This window comes from Ascaphus truei, chromosome 3, assembly GCF_040206685.1.
Source record: "Ascaphus truei isolate aAscTru1 chromosome 3, aAscTru1.hap1, whole genome shotgun sequence".
Taxonomy (NCBI): Eukaryota; Metazoa; Chordata; class Amphibia; order Anura; family Ascaphidae; genus Ascaphus; species Ascaphus truei.
In genome coordinates, this window is record NC_134485.1 from 312,571,983 (window position 1) to 312,599,758 (window position 27,776).

Below are 27,776 nucleotides of genomic sequence, written 5' to 3' on the forward strand. Positions count from 1 at the left end.
CTATATTGGACAATAGCAGTGTAACCATTTCTAATTTGAAAACCATGTACTATGTGATCAATACTAGGGAGTGGGGCACATCTGACTCAAAGCATACATTTTGGAATTCATGTGACATCTGGTCTTAATCCCACAGTAGCCCCTTGGCTCTTTTCAAACAATAAGAAATGTCACATTTTCAGGATTTCTAATACCATGCTTCACAACTGAAAAAAGCTATTCCCCCGAGGAAAACCCTCATTTACATTTTTTGGTTCTCATGGAGAGAGACAGGAAGATTAAGGGAGAGAAAGTATATGTTCTTGAGATGTGGCAAGACTCAACATGCAGTGACAAACTGTCAGAATTGTTCAGTACATGGCACTTCATAACCCACATGAAACAAGTAATTATAGAAAGAGATAAAAATAAAGTCGTTCCAATGGTAAAATGATTAGAATTTTGGACAAAACAGAATATTCCAACTCACAAAACACTTTGGGGGCTTTTGTTTAAAAAAAACATCACATCTTAACACATCTAGTATGATAATTGCACACCCAGCCTACATTATGGATCTGTTAATTGGAGACACCAAAAAAAATGCATATCCTGTGTCTTATTTTTAGATTCAAAACCTGAATTTCTAATTTTCTCTCAAGCTGTGTGTTAATGATAAGGAATTATGACAGATTTTTATTAAAGTTTAACTACTGCCGGAATGTAGATACAAGTGTTCCCAACCTTTAACCATACCATAGATCAAACATTCATATTCTTAGATGGACACTTTTATAACAACTAATTATACTTTTATAAACATTTCTCATCTTCTGAACATACAAACCTGGCATACATTAGTACTAAAGGCAAATACAATTACCCATCTTGGTCACCGATTCAGTGTTTAAATTCATTAGTGAGCATTACAGGCTTTATCTCTCTAGTAATTTGAAAGCCTTACAATAAAATTAAAATAAAGCTTGCTTAAGCAACTGCTATGCGTCCATATATTGTAGAACGCCAGCCAAGTTAAACCACAGTATGGGGACAACTACAGAGCGGAATGTTGGGGTATTGTGCATTTAGAGATAAAATAATGGCCATTGCACAGTCATATATGCATATTTTCAGAGATGGGATTTTTAATTGCAAACTAATCTTTAAACATGCATAGTCTATAAAGGGATAGATTCACTATTCTCTATTAAATCAGGCTCAAGTAGCGTGATTTAACCTAAAACAGGACTGGCTATTATTTCCCCTGAGTTAACGCTTTATTCACCAAGATAACCATATGCAAAAACAACAGCCGTAGTTGTGCTCAATAGCATAGGGTTAACATCAGAATTAAACTGCGTTATCATCTAACATCATAACGGTATTTCAGTCTTGGTGTTACTCCCATTCAGACACTGAAAGAGACCAATTTGTAGAGGCTCCATTGACTTATATACCTCCAAATAGATTCAGCTATACTACATGTGGGGAGATACATGTGAACACAGCCGAGATACCTAGGGAATTCACGGTCACTATTACCACTGCTAACGAGTGGGAGTTCAGGTTGGGCCATGTGAGGAGGTGTCTTATCTTAGACAATGATGGTGTCAGGAGCTTATGTATGAAAGTAAAAAGTATTTCTTGAACCTTAGCCACAAAAATCAACTTCACCTGACAGCAGAGTTCCTAGGTTTTCACTGACATCCCATGGATAGCAGAAGGCTGACCTACTTGGAGGTAAGGATCAAGGGGTCTCTACTAGCTTAAAGCTGCAGTTCAGTCTTTTTTTTTTTATTATTTATTTTTTTACTTCAATAGTTTCATGTGTGCAATCTCTAATTACCTAAAGAACTGTATAGCTGCAGGTCAATTCGTTCTCCATGTATTGATAGGCGAAATTTGGTGACATAATTAGTGAAGGGATCTGTTTTTCTTCTGCTTCTGTCTCTCAGTGGAAGCTCATGAATATTTATGAGCACTCCTGCACTGACATGTGCTAGAGGGAGGGCAGGGCTGACAAAGGGGTGTGCCAGGGCTTGTGACAGGACATGAAGGGGCAGTGCCTTAGCAAATGGCTGTTAAAATAGAATACAAGAAAATTGGTCTTTCAAAGTTGTTGTTTTTAAAACAGAAAATGCTAAAAGTATTTTTTCTTACTACAGAACTGATTTATTAAAAAAAACACACATGCAGGATATTGACTGAACTGCAGCTTTAACATCTTGTGGCAGCACAGGGTAATCTCGCTCAACAGCTTCCCAGCACTTCTATGATCTGTGTCCTGTCTGTCCTCTCCTTCCTATTTGAAGTGGAAATCCTTTGGCTCAGCAGACATTCAATCTCTGCAAAAGGGCATGATACCACTGAGGTCAGAGGCTTGTGTCACCTAGCTTGCTCTTCTGGTTATTCCTAAACACACCCAAGAGGACCTCCCTCATATACTGTAATCCATGCTACTCCTACAGTAGGAGCCCTAAACCTGCTCTAAGATAGTTAACTCATTAGTGCCCTGACTGGTGTAACGGATTTTCTGACCTGGCCTGACCCACCCAATCTCATATTGGCCCCTGTGGTCTAACCAGCCCCCATTACATGGTCGTGTCTGGTGGTGCACCTCTTGGCAACAGGACTCCTGAGTCTCCCGCATGATATTGTGTGGGGATTGCCAACCCAGACAGGCAGCTGAGGTAGTGTGCATGAGTCCTACCTATATCCAGTGCAGCGCCTCCACCTCATCAGGATCCCAGCGTCCGCTTGTGGATGGTCCTGGTGAGGAACTCCTCTGTGGTGCACTCCTCTGTGTAATCACTCCACACTTACACATGAGGGTATGATTTAACAAGATCATCTTTATTGACTTGCGGCGGGCCAGCTGCCCCTCACAGCGGTTGTACTCAGCCGCTCATGTTCACCGCACTTCCCTTTGAAAGGTGTCTTTTCCCAAATTGGTGGATTCCCTATCTCCCCTTAGAGAGATATTCCCTGTGCCAGGTCCCTGGTCACAGTCTTATGAGCTGCATTCTCCCAAGTCTGTACTCAGACTAGCTCCTTACTCCAACTACCAACTGAACTCCTCTCATAACCAATGAACCACTAACTTCTTGAGCAGTGCTGTGCCTTATGTATCCTCTGGGGGCAGGCACAACTCTGACATCCTAATTATGGATTCAGAGTATGTGGCCACTCCCATCCATACATAGGGCACCTCACCAGGGTGTGAGGGCAAACCTCCATAATTACTGCTGGCATGCCCATAACTTGCCAGGCCTTACTGTCAGCAGGAGAGATGACTGTAATCCATTTTACAGCATGGTTACACTGGCTACACGTGTCAATGGTCATTCTCCTAAATCGTCCCAACCCCCTGTCTTTCCCCTCTGCCTTTCCCCTCTGCCTTTCCATGTGTGTTTATCTCTCCCCACTGTATCCACACTGACAACATTCAAGACCATGTTATTTTATTCTGACTACTGCCATTTCTGAAATAAGTTAATAGTTAATACAAAGATCAACAAAATTAAAGATTTTTTTTCTTTGAAGGCTTGCAGAATTAAATGGGATTTCTAAATCATTACCGAACATGAAAAAGACAAGAAAGAATTGATAAGAAAAGTATGGCAAGATTTTTCTTGGACTTGGTTTTGAAGAACCAAAGACTGAATACAGAGGTCTGAAAACTCTTATATAATTTACTCAAATAAAATTCCACTGGTGTTTACCCAGGCATTAGATGTGGGAATGCTGATGGGAAAATTAGGGTATTGAGAATCCCAGCAGAACATAGTATACCTTCAAATGATGTAGCATTATATATATATATATATATATATATATATATATATATATATATATATATATATATATATATATATATATATATATATAATGCAGTATATATATATTCAATTTCAGTGATATATTCCAGTATATTACATTAAAAATAAAGACCTACTGTAACATATTTATGGGAGCCTCAACATTCTGAAATAAAATTAGAAAGATATCTCAATAGACAAAGTACACCATGAACCTTTTACATTGTCAGCACTTTGTACCCTTTTTTATCCTTCCAAAATCTAATAACATTCATTGACTCTTCATCATGCCTGTTTTAGAATTGGAGAATATAACAAGCAAAAAAATCTGTGTTGAAATTCTATTAAATATGAAGTTGCCTTTTTAACTACTATAAAGGACAAGGATTTCCACTTAATAATTTCACCTCTAGAGATTGCCAAAATGATATCATTCTTATGTAGCAAATAACTACAGAAAAAGCCATATTTACAAAACATTACCAAAAGGTCCAGTTCATCGACTAGTGCTTTTTAAATGAATGAAATCTCAATGAGTATATCAGTGCATAATCGTATGTAAGTGTTTATTGAGGACTTGAAAGTCTTTGGCTAAAGACCATGGTCCATATTTACTAAGCTGTGTTATTCCACAAAATACATTATGCAGACGAAAGAAATCTTATGGCCCATTCAGGTGGACCTTTCTGGAGGATTCTTTCAGCAAAGCAAAACATATTCTGGAATAGCAACGCTTAGTAAATATGGCCCATTCCATTATTCATTCTACACTCTTACCAGAACTAATCCATTTGTTATTAATAACTAGTATCTCTAGATCCAAGTCTCCATGGCCACTCAAATGAAGGGCTCTATGTATGAAAGGCAAAATGTTGGTGCAAAGTCGTTATTTTGTTACAACTTCCCACTGAAATATATCTGTGCCAGGTAGAGTCTATATACAGTATTAATCTTAGTTAGTCTATATATTAATCTTAGTTGTCCATTTTTCAGGTATGTCTGCGACGAGATAAAGCAGAGGTCCCCAACCCCAGTCCTCAAGGGCCACTAAGAGTACAGGTTTTACGGATACCCCTGCTAGAGCACAGGTGGTTCAGTCAAAATGATTGGGCCACCTGTGCTAATGAGAGGCTATCCTTAAATCCTGCACTGTTAGCGGTCCTTGAGGACTGCAGTTGGGGACCTCTGAGATAAAGGATTTAAGGGAGCAATTGGAAGGAGTTAGGGTGGAGTTACATATGTATATTAGTGCAGGTCTACAAGTTTTTAAAAAAATGTACAGCGTACGCTACTTTGGAAAAAAAAAATTTCTGCGTTGGTTTTCTCCGTTACTTTAAAGGTGGTATAAGCCTTTTGCGCAGAATACTAGTGCAGCATGTGCCAAATTCTAAAACAGTACAAATAAATTTAATAAATATGTTGTGTTTTAGACAAAAAAAAATACAAACATTTTTACGCAACTACGTCAGCGCACACGTACCTCTTGATACATAGAACCCGAAATCCTAATACTGTACCTGAAAAAGTAGACCATGAATGCTGGGATGAAATTACATCTATTCATCAATAAGTTATCATCTTTATACAAAATCTTGACTTTGTAGCCTTGAGCCCCCCTCAATATCCTTCTCCCTTTCCAACCAAACCTTCCACCCATATCATAAAATAATCCCGGACACCGAGCTGGAGGTTAAACGACGCCAGCTTTATTAACCAAAATGTTATACAAAGATTTAATAAATGTAACAAACAGATTTTTTTTTTTACCTGATGCTGGTCTTCAAGGTGGATGGCGTTAGATTGCGGGTGATGACGTTGCGGTACAAGAGCTTGCAGATACAACGGGATTCGGAGGGTGAAGACTTCTAAAGGTAAGAGAAATAATGAATGTATGAAATTGGTTTTTTTTTATTGTATTTATTTATTTTTATTTATTTACTTGCACATTGACTGAGAATGTATTAATCTATGCCCAGGGTACAGATAAATAAAGTGACAGCCAATGCATTTTTTGGCAAATGCTTGTTTTCTATTGATTGTTATTTTTTTTTTATTTCTGTTTATTGTTTGGATTACATTGTTTTGAATTTGGATTGCTTGTTTTTTGTACATTTTAGGATTGGTTAGCGTTTTAAATTAATTATTTGTTTTGTTGGCTAGTGTTTAAAATTAATAATTTTTTGGGGGTTAGTGCTTTTATTTCTTGAATTGATTGGTTGGCTTGTGCATTTATTTATTTATTTATTTAATTGGTTGGCTAGTGCTTTTATTTCTTGAATTGGGGTGTTTAGGTGCTTGTATATCTTTTATTATTGTGTATTTTTTACCTTGATTATTTGTATTAGGTTGACCATTGACTGCTATAGTGGCTTATCATGCACATATTATATAGGTATGATATACCACTGTGCCAATCAGTGGGTATAGTGGCTCTTGGGTGGGTGGTTAGGCCTCCCGGGTGGGTAGCGGGGGACGGGCGTTAACCCCTTAATTACTATAGCGGTTATTTACCGCTAAAGTGATTAAGGGGTTAGGAGTATTTTTCTTGTATTCTTGCTGGCATCGGAGGACATGGACCTGCAGTATGCTGCTGAGGACGCCCTTCATGATGGCAGAGGTAAGTAGAAAGTTTTATTTACTTTATTTATGCTGGCTGGCTAATGTTTGATTTTATAATGGGCAAATGAGCTACACCTGCGGGGACCACCGAGGAACCCCAGAAACCCGTGGGGACCACTTGAGGACCCCCGGACACCTGCAGCCTCTGATACCAATCATGTGAGGGTAGAGGAGGTGGGTATTAGTGTTATTGTGTTTTTAATATTTATTGTGGGTAGCAGGGGTGGGTGAAGGGGGTATTTGGCCCTTGGTGGGTGGGTAGTGGGAGGGGTTAACCCCTTCATTGCCTTAGCGGTTAGCTGCTAAGATAATGAAGTTGCCTGTAAATGCATTTTTGTAGCATGGCATTCATGGCGGGGGTTTCTGGTGCTGATATTAATGGTTATCAGCTCTGGAGACTCCCGGCATCATCCGCTGCAGAAAAAATGCATTTTTTCGGCATCAATCCGCTGCAGAAAAAATGCATTTTTTCGGCATCAATCCGCTGCAGAAAAAATGCATTTTTTTTTTCTAAGTCATGTCTCGCCGCCTCTCAGCAGCTTCTCACCAGCCTCACACCATCTTTTCGTGGCGTGAGGATTTTGGGAGAAACTCACCATTCTAGAGCCATGATTGGCCTCGATAACTAATCGTGGCTACTTGAATTGCACGAGTTTCAGAACCTGCCAATAACCTGCCTGGCTTATGACGGCTGAAAAATTTGGCGATTCATTCCTTTATCGCCCACTTGTCGAGGCTTACTGAATAGCAGTAAGCATTTTGGCCGATAAGTGCTCGATAAGTGACTTATAGAGGCTTATAGAGTAGGCCCCTTAGATTGTGTCAATTGAGTTTATTTCACAAAATCATACTAAAATGTAAAGGTGGGGTATAAGGGTAAGCAAACGTTAAGATCAAAGAGATCTGTGAACTTCCCTGAAGTAGTTTTATCTGAATTACTTATTAACTTATGTAACGGGTATTCCCCCACCCAATAACATATAGTATGTGTGTGCGGGGAACTTAATGTTACCAGGTGTGGTGCTTTACCTGTTAGGCTTACAGGAGGCCTAAACCTCCGCCACGGGGAGCTTGGGGCAAGTATAAATAATAGGAGTAACCTCGTACTCGGTGCAGCGCCTCCACCTGCGATGGCTCCCACCGGAGGGGGAAGTGGTTCGTCGCAGGACAATATATATCACACACACAGCATGTAAAACAACCAATAACTTTACTGTAGCAACCGTACTTATGCATATATATCAACAGGTGTCCCTCTCTAGAGGAAACACTAACTACTGCGTCTCGCAGGACGCTACCCCCTTTCACCGGGTGATCCCACCCCGTGTCCAGTAACCCCACACAATATGTCCCTTCACGTGAGATTGATATGTGTGACTGTGCAGCCACTATGTCTTATATGAATAGATGGTATAGTTGGTGCACTTGTAGATTACCTGCCAAGCACTCCAGTGCCCGGGCCTGCCAAGGAGCTTCACAAAGGATCCTGATGACGAGGGAATACAGGAACTACCATCCGGGGCGATCCCACCCGGATGGCTGCTGCAGCCGCAACGGAGGTTTGAGCCCGCTGTGTCCCTAACTGACTCTAGATAATAAGGGGCAGGGTCCCTAACCTGGGGCCTGTCCCTGAACAACACAACACTACTGGTGACTCAGGGCTATCTGGGGCCTAGGGGGCTGCTGGCCTAGTGCAGGGAGTCACTGACTCCTGCACCCTACCTCCTTCCCCTAGCTGCTCCGGTCACCATCTGCCTAACGTGCTCAAAGCCCGCAAAATGTATCTATTCTCCTCGGCAGGGAGATGCTGTAGCCCTATTTGCTCCCTGGGGTCACGTGGGGCGCTCCTGAGGCTCATGGGAGATGTAGTCCCTCTCTAGAGCCCTCTGCTGGTTGTCTGCCTCTCGCGCGCTATCACTGCGCATGCGCGAGCTTCCTTGGTGGCCACCGCACAAAGAGGTTCACTGCGCATGCGCGAACTCATGCGAAATGGCGGTGCCCTGACGCCCTGCTTCGGGAGCGCCGGGAGTCCTCGCAACGCGATCGCGGCCCTAGCAACGGGCCGCACGCGTCCCCGGCAACCCCCCGAAGCAAGATCCTACCGCGCCCACTCTTGCGGCCGCCCGACGGGACCGCCATTGGGCTCTGCGGCACCCACGATCGCCAGCAATGTGAGGGGGGCGACATGCAGGGGGGACACGGCTGCACTTATTTGCAGAGATTTTTTGTCCTGCACTTATATTCCAACTAATGAATTGAACGTCGAGAAGTAAACACTACACAGTGGCTGCAAAGTGGTTCAGCTCCTGTACAGAAAAGCAGTGAAAATAGCTCCTGTTTTCCTTTTATGCATCAGTGCACTGAGCACAGGCCCAGGAGCTATTGAAAATTATGGGGGAAATGTGTCTACAGCATCAATTTTTAATTGGCAGAGATTAAGTCATTCTGTGAGAAATAAATATAAAACCTTATTACCATGCTCTTTTAAAATGTCACAGTGTTTATAATGTATTCTTTTTGGGGTTCTAACAAAACAAAAAAAACTGTGGTAAAAAAAAAAAAACATATATATATATATATATATATATATATATATTCCTTTAAATGTACTAGCCTTCCATTTGAAATTCATCTTCAAACAGCCCAATTTTGACATGCTTCCATAATCGCATATAATGAGTATAGTATGTATTAAAATTGTCTGCAACTAACGCCAAGAAAAGAAATAACAAGGCAGTGACTGGAATAATTTGTGAAAGATGAGGAAATATTAGAAATATCCTGGTTCAGTACCGCAGCAATCTTTGCATATACAAACGTGTACGGAGTTTCAAACTACAAATCAGTCTTGACTGGGGGGGGGGGGGGGAGGGAGGGAAACTATATACCTTGCCCATTCGCTGCTGAAAATACCAAAGACACATTTCTTCTATGCAGTGTATCAGTCACCTCCAGCAGCAAAAAGGTTAATTATACCACTGGAATGACTTGTGGTTTGAAACCCCTTTTGGTATGTAAGTGGTTTTAAGTAGGTTTGAAAGCAAACATTCTAAAGTTTGGAAATACACCTTGGAGAATGGCTAGAACAAAAAAAAAATGATTTATTAAATAATTAAGTAATAGCTTCCAGCCATATCTCCCATTAAAATCTAAAGGCCATTGTATTCTATATTTCCTTGGTCCTTTTTCTTTTAGTTATGCTTCACCAGCTTTAATAAATAAGTAATACTGAAAAAAAAAAAAAAAAAAAACATTTATTTCACAGTGCTTTGCTATAGCCCTGTAGGGCTCTTTCATTCTCTCTTGCTCAAAATAGATTGACTCGGGAACAATCATTTCTCTGCAGACGAATGATGTTGCTGTTTTAAAAAAAACCTTAGAAGTTTGAGGTGATCAAGGAATTTAAACTCTAAAATTCACTTATGATCCTAAATTATTGTTTCAATCATTGTAAATAATGCATTTATAAAAAAAATAAAAAAAATAAAAACTCAGTCAAATCTGCCCGTTCCAATAGAAAATAATTAGTCATCATTAAGATAATTGATCCTTTCTGGACCACAATAAGGTAAAATAGCATATTTCACTCTGTTAGAAGTTTTAAGTATGTTGCATATACAGCACATCACATCCACTTCTCTCTGATTATGTTCTTAATTAATTAATTTATTCAAATGTCACAGAGTCTTTCAAACTCTTTGCAACAGGGAAATTACCATCTTCGTAAAGCGATGTTTTATAAAGTGATTTATGATGCACAGTGAAAGCTAAGATTAAAGACTCAATGAGGCTACCAGTGAGTGTGCTACAATTTGCGAAACATTGTGGATATAGGAGCCTACTGAATGTACATTGTAAACTGCTTTTTTTGCGCAAAATTGGTTCCCGGGAAATCTAATTTGAAATTGTGCTTGTGTGCACCTGTGTACCAATCTGAAATTCCTCAATCTGCACCATCAGTATCAAAATGCGTTTTTCTTCTTTTTTTGATGGACCAAAATGGACTGTGCTTGGCGCACAGCTGATAATGGTATGTACTATTTGCACATAAAGTAGAAAAATGGATCAGGAAAAAACAACTTCGGATGCCCCTAAATCCTGGGGAACAAGTGAAAAAATAAGCTGAAGAGGATGGGTACTAAAGGTAAAAAAATCCCAGTCAAGGAGCAGCATAGCAAGCAGCGGGTGCAAAGCACATCAATTGAAGAATAGAAGATGAACTTAATGCAAAGAGATCATTTAATGACTACATAAGTCAAAAGTATCCAATGTTTCGGTGCGGAGCACATCCTCAGAGATCCCTAGCCATTCTCCAAGGTGTATTCACCGCGCCGAAATGTTGGATACTTTTGACTTGTATACTCTTTGCATTATGATCTCTTTGCGTTACGTTCATCTTCTATTCCTCTATTGATGTACTATGTGCACCCACAAAAAATGAGAACGTGTGTCAAAATGAACTTGGCTTAAACCCTAAAACAACTGTTATCCCTCGGGAATTACATAATCAGACGGCATGGCCTCGTTATCACTGCTATGCAGATGACACTCAACTCTATTTGTCCTTTGCACCGGGCACTAAGGGTCCATTATCAGTCTTCAATAGATGTTTATCTGAGCTCCTCGAGTGGATGAGTTCCAGTTGGTTGAGGTTGACTCCTGATAAGATAGAAGTGCTCATGGTGAATTCTCACCGGCAGAAGACAACAAGACTGCAGCTACGTAACACACTGGCCTTAAGCTTGGGAGCTCCCAGCTGCTAAACTCTGTCCATGTGCAGAATCTTGGTGTTGTCCTTGACTGTGCAATGACCATTAAACTGCAGGTGTCAGCAATAATCAAATCGTCATTTTTCCACCTAAAGAACATAGCCAGGATTAAGCACTTGATCCCACCAGAGGATCTTACTAAACGACCTGTTCTTGTCACATGACACCTGTTCTCCATTCTCTGCACTGGCAGATTTATTTCAAGATTGGCTTGTTGACATTCAAAGCACTACATGACCAGGGTCCCAGCTATCTAAAAAAGCTTCTAGTTCCCTACACTCCCACTCGCTCACTTCGATCTGCAGATGAAGGACTCCTGACAGTTCCCAGAATCTCCTTGGCTTCCTTTGGGGCCCGAGCTTTTAGCCACGCTGCTCCCACTCTTTGGAACAGTTTGCCTTGTACAGTTCGAAAGATCCCCTCTATGGAAATTGTTAAAAACAGTCTCAAGACCTACCTGTTTTCCCAGGCATGTAATTAATGAACCACAACTTGTCTGGTATTTAACAGCTACTTTACCATCCCATCCTGCATTGTATCTTTCCTTATGTTCGGTCTCTTTTATAACCTTAAATGTTTTCTTCTTTTCTCTTTTTGTAACTGAATTGCTTTGAGTCCCATTGGGAGAAAAGCGATATATAAAAAATGTTATTACTATTATTATTATTAATGGATGTAATCACTTTTAATCCCTCTTATGGGATATAGGGTCACACAAAGCTTGAGAGGCCTAAATGACCACACATCTTTGCCCACGTCAAACAGGTGAAGAGGGTTGGGGGGGTGGGGTGGTAGTACTACCACTTTCTGCTGCAGAGGACTCAGGGGTTGTTGGGGTGTGAGGATTGGTGGGGTTTGTGGCTGCATAATGGCCATGCCTCGCTCCATCAGGAAGCAGAGCTGCTCATGGTTGGCATTGGCCTTCATGTTGACATGGAGCACATTTTTGGCTCAGTTTCCTTAAACAAATGTTTTGTTGTTGTATTAAATCGTTTTTTGGCCAATTTAGCTTTCAGAACATTATTTTTTTATCACATTGCTTTCTTTCTTTAGCAATATCTGCTGATTTGATTGTTTGATGTGCTCTTGCACACTTGTTGCAAGCACTACAATGCCCTGGTGAATGATGTTCAACTTGTACATGAGCTGTTAGCGGTGCTGGACCTGTGCAGAATGCAACCCCTTGCTTTCTGGGGAAACCCGGGAAAGCCTCTCTGGCCTCTGTGGCCTCTGTGGCTTTTTAGGAGGGAGCGGTGGCCTGGGTTGTGCCATGTGGTCCGGTGAAAGGATGGCTGCATAAATGGGTGGGGATTGGGATAGCTCTAGTGAAGAGGTTGTACGTTGCCTAGTTGGGCAACCTTCTCTACTTGTGCAAGGAGCTATAAGAATATAACATAGTATGTTTTTATTTAAGGTTCACTACATCATGATGTGTGATGGTTTTACCTACTGTATGTAAATGTACTAACCTTTTCAAACATGTATATCTAATATAGTATAGTCATATGTGCAATAACTATATGTCATTGAAATGGCTGTAAAATGTGACATTACATTTATAGAGATTTTATATATAGTTTTTTTGAAGGTTATTATATTAATGTCATATAGGTCATATTTTGTCTTCTAATGTATAATTACGTTATGTCAGTCACATAATGTGTGTAACATCAATAGAATGTAGTAGGTATGTGACTAGTAAAGAATAGTCTTTGTAAAATGGTAAGACTTGTTTTCATGAAAGTACCTGGTGAACTGGAACTGTGTGTGCGAGTAGGCACAGGTTTAGTACGGCTGGATGGACCTATAAGAAAGGTAACATAGAATTAATTAATTCTGTACATTGTGATGTGTGATGGTTTTGGACATTGACATGTACTGACACAGATCTAAATGTGTATGTACTATATTTTACAAATATATATTTACATAGTAACATGGCCTAAAATGAGACATGACATCTAAAGACAATTGAAATATAGGGTTATTGTGTATTATTATCAGTATGCCCTACAAATAATATTTAATAGTTAAGTGTATTGTGACCTCATGTCACTCAAATACTGTGTGTTACATGTAAATAATGTTCCAGGTATCTCACTATTGAACAATAGTGTTTGTACCATTTGTACACATTAAATATTATATGCTTACCTGGTGAAGACTAAGAAGGTAATATAAAATGTATAAATTTAACTTTCACAACGGAATGGTAAGTGTCATAGTTTTACATATTGACATACAATGTTATATGAAGACATTCATTTACATGTATAAAGATTTCTGTTATATGCCTTGATAAACGAAGTGCATATTAATTATAGTAACATAGGCTTATATGTAACATAACATGTTCAAACAACTCCTACTGTATATAGGATAATTATAGGGTTAGAAAAATATTGTTCACTGTGACTGAGTTATTTTAACAATAATTACATGCAATGTCACTCACATACTGCATGTTACATGAAGATTATGAGACATTTATGTGAATATTTAATAAAATGTCAAATAAAATCATAGAACGCTGCTGCCAGAATCACTCTAATCTTTCCTAAATATGTATTTCCTATATATGTCTCAGCATATTTCCTGCTGAAATCCTTCTCCTGGCTTCCTATCCAATCCCATATCACACACTCAATTCTCCTCCTCACCTTTAAAGCTTTACACTCTTCTGCCCCTCCTTAAATCTCAGCCTTAATTTCTCGCTATGCACCATCCCGACTCTTGGGTTCTGCTCTAGGATGTCTTCTCTACCCCTTTTCTATCTACATCCCTCTCCCGCTTCAAACCTTTCTCACTGACTGCAATACACCTCTGGAATTCCCTTCCCCTCAATATCAGACTAGCATTTACCTTTAAAAACCACTTTAAAACACACTTGCTTAATGAAGCTTATGAGTAGCTCTGCTGATACATTACACCTCATACATAAATCTTGGCCCCTTGAAATTGAAATTTCTCGGGCCCCCCCTGCCTGATGTAATCAAAATCACATGGAAAAAAAAAACCTTTATTAAACGATATACAATGTAAATACAAATATGTCTAAATACTTACATATTTCAAAAGCTCGCGCTTGCAAAATTAGGCTGCGTCCACGCTGCCGCTGAGAGTCGTGACATCACCAACTCTCCAAGCATGAGTGTATAATTTTGCAAGCACGAGTGGGGGGGAGGGGGGGGCCTTATGGCTGTGTGTGTGTGTGCATTGACTGCTGCTGAGCTCGCTTCAAAGTCAATGTTGTTTGTCTCCCCAAGCGCCAAGCTTGGGAGAGTGCACGTGCACAAAGGCAATCCTTTGGGGAGTGGAGGGGGGGGGCATTCATCCACCTCTTTGCTACCTCCCTTCCCTCTCTCCCCCCCTTTTTTTCCTTCCCCTCCCCTTTTTCCTTCTTCCATTTGCCTTTTTATTCTCCCTGCTCCTTGACTTGATGTCCCCAGTGTCATCCAAACTCCTACCTACAGTATTATGTATTATTTATTTATTTATTTATTTATTTCAGTTTTCAATGTTGTGTTTTCACTTTTTTTAAATTATTTCTGTACATTCATAGTATGATTGATATAGTGGCCGCCTACCCTTTCACTTGTAGAGGATCGCAGCGAAGCAGGTTGCAAGCAGAGGAGAATAGGACCACAGCGCTATTGCAGGGCAGACACCGGAAGGAGGGGCGTTTGACATCAAAGCACTGGGGCGTGCTCCTCCCCCTTACCTCCGAAGCCGCTGCGCCTGCACACACACCATCATGTGGCCACCCCCTGAACTATCATGTTCGCCCGCCCGCGCACATCTTCTTTGGCTGCCCGCCGGCTCACATCTTCTTGACCGCCCACGCACAGCTTTTTCGCCCTCCTGCGCACAGCATCTGCCGGCCCGTGCAAACCAGGTTTTGCCGCACGCCATATGTGACCCCCCTAGATAATCTTGTGCACCGCTGCATTTAATCACAACACCCACACACAATCACAACACAAACGCAGCACACCTACTCAATCACAACACACACAGAACACATACTCAATCACAACACACACACTCATATCACAACCAACACACACACACCACACTCAATCACAACTCACACTCAATCACAACCAACACACACAGACACAATACACGCTCAATCACCACACACACACAACCCATACTCAATCACAACCAACACAGACACAACACACACTCAATCACAACACCCACACACACACACCCACAACCAACACAGACACAACACACACAGCACACGTACTTAATCACAACACACACAGCACACATACTCAATCACAACACACACTCATATCACAACACACACACAATACACACTCAATCACAACCAACACAGACACAACACACACACACAGCACACATACTCAATCACAACACACACAGACACAACAAACACAACATACAATCATATAACAGTCACACCCTTTCACCTGGGGGGGAGTACAAGCATGCTCCGGTCCCCCGTGTGCTACTGCAAAAAGACAGGAGGAGGAGGGCTGTCTGTATGAAGAGAGAAGCCCCGCCCCTGCAGCAAGGCCCCACCCCCGCAGCAAGTACAGGGAAGTAGCAGCACAGCGCTTGAGCTTCTTGGCCTCCTGCGCACAGCATCTGCCCGCCCCCAGGTTTTGCTGCACGCCGCCTGCACCCCCCTAAATAATCTTGTGCCCCCCAAAGGGGTTGCACGCCCCCCAGTTTGTGCACCGCTGAAGTAGGGTCCAGTTGTTCCAGAGTATAGGCCCCACGGGATGTAAGCAAAGCAGCAAAGCATATCATCAAGCAGGCGAATAAAGAAGAAGCCTTTTTCCTTGAGCAGAGAGGGGTGAGATTCCTACAGTGGCGGCCGCCTTTATCCTAATGCGGCCGCCACCGCGGGAATTTTAAAACGCGGCGTGCATGCAGCTTTTTTTTTTAAGGTTTCCCACGCTGCGGGCGCTTTTAATGATAAGCGCCATTAGCGCTTAGCTTTTGAATGCGGCCGCCGCGCGGGAAACTCCGGAAGAAAAGAAGAAAAGGCCCGGATAAATGCAGGTAATTGTTAGACTAAAGGTGGCCGCAACAGTAAGTGTATTTCCCTGGAGCTAGGAGACCAAGAGCAGCTACTCTAACGTGTTAGGGGGTGAAGCCAGCCTATACGTGGGAGGGGTAGTGTGAGGTATTAGTTCTGTATGACTTACATACTGAAAACCTTTTGATTATTGATTATTGCTGCTTTGTATACCGATCCTGTGTCTGCTGGGGCTGACAATAAAGCAAGTATCCTGTTTTAAAAGTTGCTAATGCACTGTTCTACTTATTCTACATCTACTAATCACTACAGCCTTGGCCTTGATCCACCAGAGAAGCCCTAAGACCAGAGGTAAAACTGATGAAGCTACACTACGCTGAAGCAGGTAGAAATCCAGTCAGCAGAGTAGAAAAAGACTGATTGCGTGTACACCCTATCTTCTGCAGCCGGATGGGGATAGGGGTGTTACATGCACTTACCAGAACTCCCTCCTACTGTCTTTGTACGTTCTTCCTACCTACCAATTAGATTGTAAGCTCTTCAGAGCAGGGACTACTTTTCCTAAATGTTACTTTTATGTAGCACTTCTTCCCAATATGTGTTATTTGTATTTGTTATTTATATAATTGTAACGTGTATTATTGCTGTGAAACGCTACGAACATTAATGGCGCTATATAAAGACATGAATACATACATAGAAAAGTAAACATTATGTACTTGTGTCTTGTAAAGTATTGTCAGCTGTCTACATGTATGTTACATGTACTGTATGTAATGTAAAACAGTTGACAATAGTGAACATGTCATGAACATTTAATTACCTACTTCTTCATCAGACATTGGTTGCTCAGTATCTCTGAGATTTTCAATTCCCACTATAATTTCTGTGTGCATTATTGCCTTAAGGGTATTCTCATAGAGCCATGTACAGAATGTTTAGAGCAGCACCTCCACCTGTTTCTCTGGCATGTCTCTTTTCAAGGGCCATTTTTTTTTTTTATGTTTGCATATCATTTCTTGCAGCTCTGAATGATCTGTGGGAAGCTGCCAACACTATTAGCAGCAGCTGCGATGTCTTTCCATTTGTCGTTTTTTGATGGACATGGACGTTTTAGATGCCATATTCCCCAGAATCATTTTCTAACATGCCACAAATTTTTCAATTAATACTATATTCTCATTGCGCAGCCGCTGCATCACTACCATGTGCAGGTTGGGGAGGCTGTACATTTGCCTCCCCTGGGCCTTGCCCTGTTTCCTCACTGCTCCTCCCACGCCTCCTCTGACCTGTTCCTCTCTCCTCTCCCCTCTACCCGCCGTCCTCCTGCACTCACCTGTGTACCAACACTTCTAGACTCCTTCTCACCGCTCCTCCTCACACTCCCTCCACCACTCCTTCCATTCCTCCATTCCTGACTCCTCCTCACACTCTCTCCACTCCTCCGGTCACCACTCATACTCACACTCCTCTGCTACTGACTCCTCCTAACACTCTCTCCACTCCTGTGCTCCTCACTCCCTCCATTCCTGCACTCCTCACTGCTCTCACATTCCCAGCACCCACTCAACTCACTCAGTCTCCTCCATCTTTAACTCTCACACTAAACACTACTTAACACAATCACACAACAGATATGATCTCAAATTAATTTCTAAGTGTAGCCATGCCACCTGTGGCTACTAGTTTGTTTCCCTCCTGGCAGTAAGTCCTGATATAAGCAGGCCTTGCCTTTAGTTGATATGGGGTTTTCCCCCTCTAAGGAGCTGCAATTGAGTGACAGCGGGTGGCGGTGACATCAGGTCTGGGCATGACCAATCATGAGCCAGACCTGATGCCCTCCTCCTGAGTGTACTTAAGGGCAGTACCGCCCCAAATTCGGGAGTGCCTTTCCCCACTTGAGGAAGGCAGGTAACACAGTGGAGAGGCTGATTATTGGGTCTTCTCCAGTTCTCTTCCCTCCGGGGGAGAGTGAGTGTGGATCATACCTCTGCCTATGCTATTTATTTATTTATTTATAAAATATTTTACCAGGAAGTAATACATTGAGAGTTACCTCTTGTTTTTAAGTATGTCCTGGGCACAGAGTTAAGACAAATAATACATGGTTACAAATGCAGTTACATAAATGAACAGGGTATACATTATATACAAGACATTGCATGCACAGTTAAAGATAATATATATTATGGGCGTATGAAACAGTTACAGACCACATTAAAATGTGTGACAGCCTTAGATTTGAAAGAACTTAAACTGGTGGTGGATGTGAGAGTCTCTGGTAGGTTGTTCCAGTTTTGGGGTGCACGGTAAGAGAAGGAGGAACGTCCGGATACTTTGTTGAGCCTTGGGACCATGAATTGTCTTTTGGAGTCTGATCTCAGATGATAGGTGCTGCATGTGGTAGGGGTGAGGAGCTTGTTCAGGTAGCTGGGTAGCTTGCCCATAAAGAATTTGAAGGCAAGACAGGAAAGGTGATTTTGTGCCTAGACACGAGTGATGACCAATCTCGTTCTTTGAGCATTTCGCAGTGATGTGTGTTATAGTTGCATTGGAGAACAAAATGGCAAATTGAATTGTGAGGGTGTCAAGTTTGCTAAGGTGGGTTTGAGGTGCCGAGCCATATACTATGTCTCCATAGTCAATAATTGGCATTAGCATCTGCTGTGCGATACGCGTTCTGACCAGGAGACTTAGGGAGGATTTGTTCCTGTAAAGTAAACAGAAAAGAAAGTCTGCACGCAGTTGGAAGCTGCAGAATTAACTCTGCTCAAGCAAAGGAGGGACTAGATCCAAACAATTGCTGACAGGGTGGTGCTCACAGGGAATAAGTGTACAGTAAGTAGGAGGAAAGAAAGAGTCCCTTTAATGTGGCACTAGTAGAAATACACCCTAATTAAAACTTTACTTTATTATAATTGATTAAAATAAATTGTTTGGAGAAACCACATACATAAAACAAACAAACAAATAGTAATTAAAAGACGGAGAGGTGTGGTAGGGTGTTTATTGGAGGTGTAATTATATATAAATACCTATCTAATATTACTTAATAAACCCTAGAAAGTGGGTGATCTCTATACCAAGATAGGTATAGGTATATATATCTCTGGACCCCTATAACCAAAGCAATGGAAAGAGGTAAGGCAGGTGAATGTGCTTATCTGCTAGATAGGAAAGTGAGGCTTGATATACTGTTGACTGAATTGAAGCAGCCACTACACACCTTACTGAGTATATCAATATACACTATGTAAGCTCTATTACAACCAGCCCATTGAAACGTGTCATGTGACGTCGGCTCATCGGTGAGGTGTGGGTGATACACTGTCTGAGTGCTTCGTAGACTGCGTCCGTGGGCAGCAAGAGCACTCAGACTTCAGGGTTGATCTATTATATACAGGCAGTGAGTGTGGCTGGTCTTTCAATAGGCTGGTTGTAATAGAGCTTACATAGTGTATATTGATATTTTCGGGCCAATAAAATGGTCACTTTATTCTAGCGCAATATTAACTACATATTATCGACATTTTATGTATCCAGGCCAATGTTTCAAAGCAATTTTGGCACAAAACGGGGACATTTTTCATCCTGTACTTGTCTATGAAAGAACTTTGCTCCAATTTTGCCCTGTTTTTCTCAGCTTGTGACTTGGGCCGCGTCAGGACGAGTTGGGGGATGAGTTACATGGTGCACAGATTATAATGAGATGTATCACATTCTGCATCTATGTGCACCATTATTCTCTCCCGTCTTGATTACTGTAACCTTCTGCTGTCCGGCCTTCCTTCCTCTCACCTGTCTCCCTACAATCTATCCTAAACACTGATGCCAGAGTCACGCTACTCTTCCCTAGATCTGTCTCAGCATCTCCCCTCATGAAATCCCTCTCCTGGCTTCCAATCAAATCTCGCATCTCACACTCATTCTTCTCCTCACTTTTAAAGCTTTACACTCTTCTGCCCCTCCTTACATCTCAGCCCTAATTTCTCGTTATGCACCATCCAGACTCTTGCGTTCTTCTCAAGGATGTCTTCTTTCTACCCCCTTTGTATCTAAAGCCCTCTCCCACCTTAAACCTTTTTCACTGACTGCCCCACACCTCTGGAATGCCCTTCCCCTCAGTACCCGACTAGCACCCTCTCTATCCACCTTTAAGACCCAACTTAAGACACACTTGCTTAAAGAAGCATATGAATAGCACTGTGGATATTCTGAACACATGATACATATAGCTTGGCCCCATGCAGACGCACTTACCAGAACTCCCGCCTACTGTCTCTGTACGTTCTACCTACCTACAAATTAGACTGAAAGCTCCTCGGGGCAGGGACTCCTCTTCCTTAATGTTACTTTTATATCTAAAACACTTATTCCCATGATCTGTTATTTATATTATCTGTTATTTATTTGATTACCATGTGTATTACTACTGTGAAGCGCTATGTACATTAATGGCGCTATATAAATAAAGACATACAATACAATACCATTATTTTTAAAAGAAAATTGCCCTGGAACTCTGCCATAAGAAACTATTCTTATATACAGTATGACGCAAGTCTGCTCCAAACAGAGCACTGCATCAAAACACACTTTTCAATGGGTTGATACATAGATAAATATGTAATTTAAAAAAACGAGAATAGACCCTGTAACAAGGAAGGGCCTGTTACCCTGGGCTTCAGTGTGGCTACATACAATACCTGCTGAGCATGTCTGGGTTTCCTGTGAGCTAGGGCTGCTCTGAGAGCAGGGCTCGGGTGTATTTCAGTCTCACTCATGAAAGGGCTTCAAAATGCAGCTTCTGAAAGACACAGATTTCTCTCTCTGGCTAAAGGGAGTCAGCAGAAGGCCGCATTAACATGCTAAAGGTGTTATCCCTGCTCCTATGGGCTCTATATAGAGTGGTGCTACCTGTTATGTTGGACTCTATTTTCTTTTGCTGAATGAAGCTGAATTTGAGTTGTTGTCAAGTATACTGCCTAGTGCTTAATAAAAGCTAAGAATTATGAGCGGACGAGCTTCTGTGTCCAGTCCCTCCTTCACCCTGCAAGTAGACCCAAATTTGCGACATTGAGCTCTGATGAGTTGATGTAAATTGTGGTTTCGAATTTGAGCAATTTGAATTTGAACATGCAGTTCAAGTAGAGGCAGATACAAAAAGTGGTTCCCAAAGTTGCTAGTACTAGTGTAGTATCAGATACTTTTTTTGTATAATCTCTCCACATGGATAAAGTACATCCACATTATTAAGGTGTAACGCCTGCTAGTTTTGTTTATGTAGTATTCGCAGAGAAGAAGACATTGCACAGGAGAATCATATGAGACAAGAAGCCATACACATATTGTTTATTTTTCTCCTAAACTGTTGTCCCCTGGTAAAGTAGACTAAGCTTAGTCTCACTGTGATATCAATGCTACAATGTTAAGAATAACGGAATCGGACATCGGATTTTTAGGTTAAGGGATTATGTAAGGGGAATAGGGTAAGGGGTTAGGCAAAGGGGTTTTAGGGAAAGGGGTAAAGGTTTTTAGGGTAGGGCGTAGCCTTAGTATTAGGGGTTAAGATTAGGTTTTTTTAGGAGAAGAGGTAAGGTTAGGGATTTACCTTGGCAGCAAAGCAACCGGTGGAGAGATGTCCCGGTGAGTAGCGGCTAAATGGCGGCGGAGATTTGGTCGCGGCTAAACGGCCACGACCAAATATCCTAGACTGAAGAATAACTCCTCAAACACCATACTCAATGGTCAACAATGGCAAAGGGATGAGTGTAAAATCTAATAATGCAATAAAGTAACAACAGATAATGGCCGAATGCTATGATATATATTAGTGTTTGACAGGATCTTGAAATCCCCTGTCTCCTGTGCCTAGAAGAAGCAGTAAAACGGGTGTGTTAGTCCTACATTGGACGTTTGCTCAAACCAGACCTCAGAGATTTTAGTGGCCAAAATCAGAATTTTGTTCTGTCCCTGCCAACAGGTCCAGAAGAATTAACATAATAAAGATGGCAATAGATAGACGTTATTCCTTTTGTGTTAAACAAGGTGTTGTTGCTAGAAATTGGTTCAGTGCTTCTGCCAGCATGGGGTGTCTAGTCACCCAGAAATCAATCATAATATAGGGAAAACTGGTCAAGATGTGTAAGAACGCCAAATACTATCTTAGTAACAATTAAGGATATTATTAGTGAAGAAAGTATGCAGTCAATCAATGGGCTCCAAAAGGGAAACAAGGTAGTATTGGAACAAATATACCTATGTACAGTATAAAGGTTTGGGTGGTACTGGGGACACAACTGGAAAAAAAATGGAGTTGACTAATTTCCTTTCCTAGGAAATGCTTTATTCGCTTCTCTTCAGTGAGGCCCAAGTCTGTTTTTATAAATCCTGGGGATAAAGACAGTTCATTGCAGAATACAATGAATAGTGTCTATTCTCTCTTCAATTGGTCAACAATGCAGTGTAATTAATAGTGTTGACTGACCTGCTGCACATCAACATGCCTTTCATTTACCATTCTGCTGGCACCTGAGACTTACTGAGCCATTGATCTCGCAGAAGGAAAGCATGCGTTAGTGTTTCAGTTCGGTTATTAATGCTGAAATCATGTATCCAGATATGCTGCAGAGGCACCTTCTTTAAAATCGCCTTGTTTTTTGCCAGTGCAAAATGTTGCAGCACTAGCAATAAATGTACAAATGATGGCAATACAGCATTCTTACATCCAAACAAAAGTGTCACATCACTTTGATTTTTATTGGGGTTTTGCTAATAATAGTAGTGTATTCATACCTATTTTGGTCTGTCTCCATTGTGACAAGATTTATTTTCCTTTTCAGGGTAATGAAGGGCTCCTCACATCTGGTTCGGAAAGTCTTGATTAAATTTCAAACACAAATAGCTTACATGGAGAAACTGAATCTTTACCAAGGGAATTTAGCACAGAAGGAGGATGCAGATGATCTTATTAATTCAGACCTACAGTACATACCATAGTAGAGATGGAGCAATATAAAAGGATTTGATCAAATCTATGCAGTTGCTTTAAGGTTAATACTACTCTGCAATCACTGCCTAGATAAAGATTATGAGTTTTGCTCATGTGACAGACTATGCATCCTTGATACTTTTTGCAAATGGATGTAATCCTTATCCTTTAAGACTGAAAGGATTCCTTTTTTTTTTTTTGTTGTTGCTTTCTTTCCCTGGAAGGGGCGTGTGAAGAAGAATGACTGTGGCTGACCTTGGAGAACAAGGGAGCAAAAAAGCAATGAAGCGAACAGGGGACAAAAGTCAGCAGCTCCTCAAAAAAAAGAAATGAGAGGGCAAGGAGGAGGAAAGGAAGAGGGGAGGCACAAAGCCACGTATATTATCATTGAAAAGTCATTAGAAATCTGGTAGGCACATCGGCACAGATTGCCGGCACTGACATAGTATAAAACCACATGTTTCTCCCCATCATGATGGAAATGGAAAAGCAGTGAGCAGGGCTCAACGTAGACACAAATCAAAAACAGTCAAACAAGTTGCCCGTCCCTCATAGTATTGTTTCGTTTCTCTTCCTTTTCTCCATTAAAAAGGTTGTATTCATGAGTTGTTAAGCTTTCTGTTCAGCAAATCAGTTTATCCAAGTGACCTCCTCTTGTTTATTTTCTAGATGCCAGATGGCACCGAAGAAAGACCCTAAATCCAGACCCCACTGAGCCGATTTGCGTACATAGTTTGGAGGCATCAGCTTGTCCAGCACAGCCACAGGAAAGGCATTTGTTGTAGGAGATGAGAGAGAGACAGGCTTGAGCCTCTTAACGATTATCAACTTTCCTCTGCTATTTGCAAACATACAGCTAACTTGGCGGGATTTGCAGTGTCACATTATGGCACGTAGCCTATGATTCCCGCTTCAATATTCCCAAATGATAGCACTTAATTGAAGCATGACCGTATACTGCAATCTGTCTGCACACACAAAAGTGTGCTAAAATAATAGGACACAAGTTTGATCTGATCAGCAACATTTCCTTTCTTTCAGCAAATTGGGCAGGGATCAGAAAATACAAATTGAATGGAAGAGTAGCAGAGAGCTTCTATTCATTAAGTCCACGGCACCATCTACAATGCCATCTGGTCTGTCTAGCTACTGAAACCCGACTTCTTACTATACAACACAGATCTCAGAAGTGATATGGCAATACAAACACATAATTCCAGAGATTATTTATCTCCTGTGCTGTAACTGATAAGTATCTTGTCCAAACTAGTGCAGGATACTTTATCTGCCAGAGATTAATACAATCTATCTTGGTTGTTTTTCTCTTTTTCCATTTGCAATGTATTCACATTGCAAGTCACTTCTTATTTGGTTTATGCTTTTATCCCCACAAATTTCCCATCCAGTGTTTTATATATATATATATATATATATATATATATATATATATATATATATATATATATATATATATATATATATATATATATATTCTCCGTCATATAATTCTTATTGTAATATGTCACTCAATGTAACACTGTGTTCCCAGGAAACAAGATGTACAGGAGAACAAGAGATATAATACTGAATATGTAAAATCTGACACAAAAATAATCACATTGATATGCCAGGCACTTTATTCCCTGGTATGCTTTTGTATTATCCTTACCAGCATTTTCTCTTTCAAAATGAATGCTGTCCTGCTAGAACAAGCACTCAAACAGCAATCATTGATAGCAAGAAAATAAGGTTTTTAATAAGGATGCAATATGAAGAGGTTAATATTCTGCAGAAAAATAGCTTTGTATTAGTCAATGGAAATTTATGAAATGATAACGTCATAACTTTTACAGTAATCAATAACATGCATACATCCTAACGGATATCCTTAAAGACTTACATAAAATAAACAGTGCATTGTCTTGTCAATCATTACAGCATCAGCAGAAAATATGATACAAGAAAAGTTAATAAACACTGCATGAAGCTGCAGCATAAATGCAAATGTCCTAATGCAAATAGGACAAAGCCTCGTCCAGGGTGGCGATGAGCGGGCGGGCGGGCGCGCTCACACTGGCCGCTCTGAAACACATTGAGGCAATGTGTGTGGCCAGCGTGAGCAAGCGCCCGCGCATGCTCGACGCTTAAATGCTTGCAGAGCAAGCACATTTGATTTTGCCGCTCGCAAGCGCATCACGTGAGCGGTTCACCCAATGAGGGCGAACCAGCTCTGTGACGTCGTGGCAACGCCCCCAGACGAGCACGCACCTAGCCGGCCACTAATTGCTCGGCCGAACAGGGCGCAGCGCACGAGCGCCAGCGCGCCGGCTCCCTGCTTGGCCGCAGCCTAATACACATGCAAATTGCATGCATTGCAAGGACCACAGGACTACAAAGTAATAGCCATTAATATTTTGCCAAATAAAACTGTGTTACAAGCACACACTAGATTAAGAGCGATAGATTATTTATTGTGTTTGCCATGTATGGTAGCAAAGATAAATTCTCTTGTTCCAGTAGGAAATTAACCATGGCACAATCTCAAAAGAGGAAGTCAAATGAATGCCATATTTAGGCTTTCAACAGTTTTCTTCAGTGATATGGACGTTGTACGTACATTTGTTTTGTTTTTCATTTATTCATTTTATTTTACCGTCGTTTCATTGACGACTTATTGTTTATTTGGGATGGTGATGTCACTACGTTATTATTATTTATTGATACACTTAACACTAATAATTTCAATCTCAAATTCACATACACTTTCAACTATCATCACATACACTACCTAGATTTATATCTATATATTAATAACTCACTTAAAATAAACACTGATGTATTCCGAAAACCGAATTCTCGGAACACCTTTTTGCGCGCTAACAGCTGCCACCCCAAAGCCGTAATCAGAAGTATACCAAAGGGCCAACTAATACGACTCAGACGCAATTGTTCCACTAATGAGTCTTTTAATACCCAGGTCAAAGATCTATATGACCGCTTTATCAAGCGGGGCTACAATCACCATGATCTGGTTAAAACAATTAAGGAGGTCTCAGCCATGGACAGGAAAGACCTGCTCCAGCGGTCCCCAGGGAAGCCCCCCCTGGATGAGTGCCCACTCTTTATTACCCCTTACAGTAAACAGGGAGAACAGATAAGGAATATCTTCAAAAAACATTGGTCTGTTCTCTGTCTAGACCCTGTTTTAAGACCAATAGTCTCGTCAGGTCCAAGAGTTGTCTTCAAAAAGGCCAGAACTCTAGCCAATACCCTCTCACCAAGCCTCTTTAACAAAGCAATAGCAAAACACCCAAACCTACCAAAAGGGACATTTAAATGTAACAAATGCAAAATATGTCCAAAGATGAAACAAGGTAATACTTTTACATCTACTGTGAACAGAATGATTTATAATAATAAGATGTTTATCAACTGTGATTCAACCTTTGTTATCTATCTGATCACGTGTGGGTGCAGGTGCCAGTACGTAGGCCGTACGACCAGATGTCTCAAAACCAGGATGATGGAGCACTTCAGGCTCATATCCAAAGGAGATCTCAGTCACCCTGTCTCCAAACACTTTTCATGCTGTAATAGAGGGGGTTCTACTAATTTCTCTTTTCAAGGTATTGAAATAGTTACTCCCTCAATCCGAGGGGGTGACAGAACCCTACAGTTGGATCGCCGTGAGGCATTCTGGATCTTCACATTACGGACCAGGGTGCCTCACGGCATGAACATTGACTGGGACCTCACACATTTTCTGTAGCTGTTTTTTTAGGTTCATCAACACATATATGAGTCTGAAGTGCTTATGATCATTATGGTCAACTTATCTTCCACATTTGAAGATAATGATATTCATATCTTTTATTTCTATTGATTATGTACAATCACAGGATGATGTTTCCTTTATATGTGTTTTGATTTTTGTTCCTCTCTAATGACCATATGGTATGATGTCTCTATTATATATGCTTATGTCAAAGCAAAATTATGCATCATCAAGGGTTTAATCATTTGTTCTTTTTTAACTTTTTGATAATAAGGGAGATTATATTCTCTTTTAATAATACTAACTATATCCAGGTATCTATATCCAGTATTTTTCTATTTTTCTTTTTTCCTATTTTTCTTTTTCCTTAATTATTTTTTTTGATTAATTTTTACCATATGATATATTTTATGATTCCTGTTATAGATACTTCTATCTTGTCCTTGGGGTTAAAATAATAATAATTTTATCAATCACTTGTGTTATAATGAGTATTTCTGTGCATCTTTTATATTGTTTGCTGGATTCAGTACAAAGAAATAATTGCATACTATTAGCTATATACCAAACTATAGGTCATACCTATTTTATCCATACTGCTTTCAATGTATGATTACAGCTCTAACAATATATTGAGATTGGGAATGAGAGTTCCCTGCTCCCTTAGCATTCTTCTGATATACTTACCTATATACTTGGTATGTTGCCAGGAATTAGGATTGTTATCCTCTACCATTAATTGTATAGTACTGTATATGCAATTGTAGGCATTGATTTGATCACTCCTAACTAGGTTTCCATATTAAGT

General features: G+C 40.8%; 1 long non-coding RNA gene across 1 annotated transcript; it reads right to left on the reverse strand.

The window, feature by feature from the left end:
- Positions 1-5,561: 5,561 nt before the first annotated feature.
- Positions 5,562-27,776, reverse strand: LOC142491085 (uncharacterized). The gene is made up of 3 exons (XR_012800272.1): positions 27,656-27,776; positions 12,933-12,989; positions 5,562-5,662 (listed from the first exon to the last, which is right to left on the reverse strand). It is a non-coding gene; the product is annotated as an uncharacterized LOC142491085 (long non-coding RNA).